We start from the raw sequence: 6,193 nt of genomic DNA, 5'->3' as shown, positions 1-6,193 counted from the left end.
GAAAATACAAAACATTCTTGAAACTCTCTCTTTAAACAGATTGTTTTTGTCTCACTGAGTTATTTTTTTGTCTAAGCTCAGACACCAAATGATTAATGTGTTTTAACCATGAGAAGTAGTTATACTAGACAGTACGTGCACAAATCGCCCAACGCGCGCGCACGAAAGAAATTTACGACTTCGATGGTAAATGTTGTCATTGATGAGGCAACATGCACAAGTGCTAGAGGGTCCAACGTCCTGATTATGAGCTGGGCCGTTACGTACTTTCGTAGTCACCGACTCACACGTGGCGCTCCCACATTCGAGTAGCTCATGATGCTGCCCTGGCGCTTTGATTGCCGATCTTCGGATCGAGTTTGACCTTCATTAACTCAGATCGCCCATTTACGAATTGAATATGCAACTATCAGACAATACTGAATGGAATGAAAAAAATAGGGATCTCATGTCTCCTGTTAATCATGATTTGATCTTCTTCTATTCTTTTTTCCCCTTCCAAAGAAAACTTATGAAAATTACAATAAATTTGATCAGTTATATATATATATATATATTATATATATATATATATATATAATTAGGTGGTGTGTATATATATGAACGAAAGCCAAAAAAAAAAAAAAAAAACTGATTAATTATCATGTGGTTAAGATATCTCATATTTTAGGAGAGATCTGTTGTAGCAGAAGGCCAGCTCGATCTCACCTGTCAAAGGTCTCCAAATTATCTCAAAGAATGTTAGTACAATCTGTATAATGCCATTAGAAAAATTCTATACATCATACTTTCATCTCACTAAGTATGATCAATTATCACTATTAAATGATCATTTATTGCATGCTTCTTTATCATTTAATGGTGATAAATGTACTATATACTACTTAGTATGATTAAAATAAGATAAAAGTGTAGTATATATCATTGCTCATAGCTTGGCTCCTTAGAGCTATCTACTAGAATATTTGTCATCGTACGTTGCTATTTATTTGAGGATATAACCTGACAGATAATCGCTGATTGAACATATATATATTTGACATAATTACTCTTTAGATCACACGGTTTCATGAGTTTCCAACTTCTACAACTTCTGTTGCTAGACACCTCACATTACCAGTATACATATCATAGCAATGTACCTCCCACTCACTACTAGGGCCTCGTGATTGCTTGAGCTTGATTGACACTACTGTTATATAAGTTTTGCTATGTACAAGCAAGTTTATATACTAATCTGCGTATGAATATTGTTGTCTTTATATTCTAAATTCAAATTAATATTGTTTTCAATAAAATCTACTTTCTGATCAATCATATCGAATGAGTATGCATATTAGTACGCAGAATCACTTACAATTAGATTTTTTTCTTTTATATTGATTATTTGGAAATGTATGATCATTAGAAACATTAGCCACTACAATATATATATATATATATATATATATATATATATATATATATAGTTAACACAAATAATCTTAGAGTCGACCATTTGAAAATCCAATGGGGTCTTTTTGAAAGCCAGTTAATTAGCTTTTCTTTGGGTTTCCATATTTAAGAAAAGGAAAGGGAATGAAAAATCGTGTCATTTTCAACGTCGAGAGAGAGAATAAAAGAAGTGTTATTGACGTGTTTCATACTCATGCAAATAGCCTCTAGCAACCTGCACCAAAGAGATAAGAGGGATTCGGTGTGTTTTATATAGACCGAGTGGTCAATTGGTAAGTTTTGTCTTACGGTCCGACGCTCTCTAATCCTTGCTGGACTGCAGACCATTAGGATTTCAAATATGCTTGTATGGCAAATCTTGTGTTGAAAGGAATTAATATATCGGGCGAATATCATAGATGAGTATGACGCTAGATATTATTAATATTACTACTGGCCCGTTACATCATTAAATCATTATTAATGAAGGTTGGATTCAAATTCCGCATCATTACATTTTGACAGCCATGGCCTTGGTTCTGCTGGGTAGGCTTATGACTTTGAGTTATTTGTGATGTGAGATTCGGCTCATTTCCTTCGACGGAAAATTTGACCCAGAAAGAAGCTGGTGGCGTGTGTCTTTTGCCCTCCTCGCTTCTTAAAAACATGCAATGCTAGCCCATTGGGAGATTTGAATATTAAGTTGCGTTGAGTTAAAATGAGATGAGAGTTGAAAATTAAATAAAATATTGTTAAAATAAAATTTTTTTAATATTATTTTGTTTTGAGATTTAAAAAATTTGAATTATTTATAATATTTTGTTTGAAAGTTTAAAAATATTGTAATGATTAGATGAGATGAGTTAAGATCAACTCATTATATAAGCCGATAATTTAACTTCTAAAAATCCAATTAATTGTTTTCGTTTGCAAAGCAATTAAGATGATATAACCAACGTGCATGGCCTGGTGCTTCTATACACATGCCCTCATTCTTAACACAACTAGACACAGTTTAAGAGTGGAAGAGAGAGAGAGCGCAAGAGAGACGAATTTTGTTGAATAAATTCATGAGAGGAAGGAATACAAAAGAGAAAAAGAAATTAGTTGATCATAACAATAGCAAGGGTTTATTGCATGTTTGCTTAAAGCAATTAGTAGCTAAATGTAGTTAAGCCTTTGCTCTCTCGCATGGCTTTATAGACTTCTTCTATATCCTTTTTTATATCATTTATAAATTTCATTGAAAAAAAAAAACTAGGCAAAAAACCCACCCACCAAACCCTAAAACATCACCACCTCCTCTTGTTCTTGTTCTTCTTCCGTTTCTCAAGTACCAACCCAAAAATCCTAATTATTTGAGAGTCATATATCACATATTAGAGAGAGAGAGAATATCCTCTCCCAAAAGAAAAAAAAAAATGATTGCAAACCCTACGTATACTAGTTGTGGTGGTGGAGGCAGTGCTAGCGGTGGTGGTGGAGGTCCATACGATGCGCGCAAGACGTTCTTCTAGAGAAAGTGGGTGCCCGCATGTATATTTGTACCTTACTTCGACTCAGAGCAAGGGGCATCCTATTTCACAACTGTCCACAAGGTGTTTGGGGCTAGATTGCTAGTAATGTTTCCAAGCTTCCTTTGCATATTCCGGTGCATAAGCGGCTCCATGTGGTAGTTACAATATGTTATGAGGCAAAGGCAAAGGCAAATGCAAAGGCTTAGAGTCTTACAGATCCAATATATGGTTGTGTTGCTCACATCTTTTCTCTTCAACATCAGGTAGGTACAAGTTCCAATATTATATTGATGAAAAACTCTATGGATTAGCAATTAATCCCACACCCCACACTTGACGTGTGGGGTTTTATTTTTTTTTTCTTCTCTTCCATTTTTTTATTTTTCTTTTATTCATGTTTTCTTTTCTTCCCATTCTTTTTTACGTCCCATCCCATGAGCCGACGAAGCGCCCTCAGATGCAGAGTAGATTACCTCTTGAGTCGAAACCCCCTCAGACCCCATCTCCCTAGCAATTCCCTCCCAAAGCCTATGAATAGTGCCTTGCTCGTTCCCTCATGAAGGGCGGCGAAACAGAACTAGGAGTCATGGATGTTGGGTGGCGATGGGCAGAGGGAAGGCCGACGAGTCGTGGGTGATGGGCGACGAGTCGAGGGTGCATCGCGGGGTGGTGCTGGTGGAGGGAGGGCGACGCGAGTGCTGGGCGACGAAGGATTCCTGTGAATAGGTGGGTGGCGAAATGGTCCATGGGAAAAACAGGTGTGTGGCAATGGACAGAGGTCTTCCAATGAGTCGCTGGTGCTGGGCGACGGTTGGGACGGCAAAGCTCGTGGGTGCTATGCGACGAGAGGGAAGGGGACGCGGGATGCATGCAAAATTTATGGGAAGAGTAAAACCAACGATGCAAAACGAACGTTTTGCTTAAAAAAATAATAATAAATAAATCGACGTAAGGTGTGTAACTTCTGATGAGGAACAATGGTTGATCTGTAGTTAAATTCTATATTGATAAGGATGGTGTCTTGGTCTATATAACATTTGTTTATTGTACTTTGCTTTTATGAATTTCATAAGTTTTTTTATTATTGGAATTGTAAGTTAATATTTGAAAATAAGTGGCAATTAAGTGGGTCAATTTTCGCTTGAAAACTTCCATTTTTAGTAACCGTTTCGGTGCCTGGCCTGCGTATTATATATATATATATATATATATGTGTATGTATGTATGTATGTATATGTTTAGGGAGTATTTGTAATCAACTGAATTACCAAAATATTCGCATTGATCATTTCATTCAGAGCAATGAAGCACAATTTTCTTGGTCAACCAGCAAGTACTAGAAACTAAACTAAACAGAAATATTTACTGTTCTCTACTGAAATCAAGCTGGTCGATCTCGATTTAATTAACAAATCGTGGGGCCGATCGGCGTTTACAAATGGTTTTGCTGTTCATGTTAAGGAGAGAGTTGGATGCCCTTGTTCAGCTTTGTTTGGATTCTCTGTATTTGCTCTTTTCAGCTTTCAGTCTTTCTATTTCACTTACCAACAGACCAATTAAACCTTACACACACACACACATATATATATACACACACACAAGTATTAGAAAAAGTTACAAATAAAAAAGGTATTAGAAAAAGCCAGGGACAAGCTAGGCTTGGTCTGTCACTATCCATATGTCATAAGATAATTAAGAACCCTTAATTAATTTGTTCGCAACGCCATGTTGATCATCTGGTGCACTTACAGTACCAATTTCGTATAAACAAAAAAAAGAAGCCCAAAGTTGGTATAATTATATCAACTACGTAGAATGCATGGTTGATTAACTGATCATGATCATTTGTCGCTTGAATTAATGCAAGTAGTACTTTATCTTCTTTCGCCAACTTAATTAGGAAGCACTTTGATTCCATCTTCCTACTCTCAAGTACTGTTCTAATTTTACTAATTAAACTCCAAGACAAATATAAGATGAGAGTATAATTTATAAAAAAATGATATTTGTAGTTATTGAGTGTACAAGTATCGTATAATCTTTTTTTAAAAAATAAGTAAATACAATATCTACATAAAAAAAATTATTTTTTTAATAGTAAACCTCACTTTTTCTTAAAATAATTTTATAACGTTTACGCATTTCATGATTATATATAATATTACTCAAAATTTATAACCGAATATAAAAGTATTTTTTATACAGAAGGGTCTTTATAAAAAACTAAAATATCAACCCTGGGCAAATATATGTCGGACTACTATATCGATCAAAAGAAACGTGGTATGAATTTAGTTATTAATCACTATTGTTTCTTTCATATTTGGGCACTTACAATAATGATATTGTGTATTGCAGGCCCACCTTGCAAACATTGGAGCTATCGCAGGCCCACCTTGTTAGTGAATTTACAAACAGAGCTACCGTACTTTTCAAGCCCACCTTGCAACATTTGAGCTACTGGCCCCCGCCGCCCCCCCCCCCCCCCCCCCCCCCCCCCCCCCCCCCCCCCCCCCCCCCCCCCCCCCCAATCGCTGACCTCCCTTCCACCTCCTCCATGCCTGTTATTTATGTACGCACGCTAGCTTTATCGTCCATTTTCGATCCCATGGGACATGGGGCAACGACACATTGATCTACGTCAATCAAGAGGAGGTTGTTCATGAGTTGCTAATGGTGTTGACTCCCGACAATTGACACGCGAACTCGTCCATAGACATGGGTCTACACTACAAGGGTCAATGCATGTCGTGTTCGGCCGCTTCACCATTTCCACCCCTATTTTTAAATGAGTAATGCTACGAATTAGTCTTTGTTCATGGTTAATCCGTAGCACACCTTACGTGTGCATTTAAAAAAAAAAAAAATCCCGTTTTCCCCTCCCCACCCGATTCCCTCTCCCCCACTCGATTCTTTCTCTCGGCTCACTACCTCACCCAATCCCGCCGTGTGCCACTTGCAGTGCCATCGCCCACCACCATCGGCTCCTCCTCATGTCGGCAACCTCCAACCACCTTCAAACCTCTACAGAAGCCCCACGCATAGCGCCTCCACGCGTAACTCGAAATGAGTTCTCCTACACGGTTTGCCACTACTACCACCGCCGTCAGTAGCCTCTAGCCCCACCGTCAAGCACGACAATCCTCTCCCTCTTTCTCGAAATGGGTTTCACCCATATGGGTTTTGCCCTTTACAGAATCGTACGCCGGCACCCACGATTCCAGACCCCGAGAAGGGGTGGG

General features: G+C 37.9%; 1 pseudogene; it reads left to right on the top strand.

The window, feature by feature from the left end:
* The first annotated feature begins 2,855 nt into the window (after positions 1-2,855).
* Positions 2,856-5,586, top strand: LOC121247476 (annotated as a pseudogene).
* The last annotated feature ends 607 nt before the right edge of the window (positions 5,587-6,193 follow it).

Source organism: Juglans microcarpa x Juglans regia, chromosome 1S (genome assembly GCF_004785595.1).
Source record: "Juglans microcarpa x Juglans regia isolate MS1-56 chromosome 1S, Jm3101_v1.0, whole genome shotgun sequence".
Classification (NCBI taxonomy): domain Eukaryota; kingdom Viridiplantae; phylum Streptophyta; class Magnoliopsida; order Fagales; family Juglandaceae; genus Juglans; species Juglans microcarpa x Juglans regia.
The sequence above is the reverse complement of the archived record's forward strand: the minus strand, read 5'-3'. Positions and strand labels throughout refer to the sequence as shown.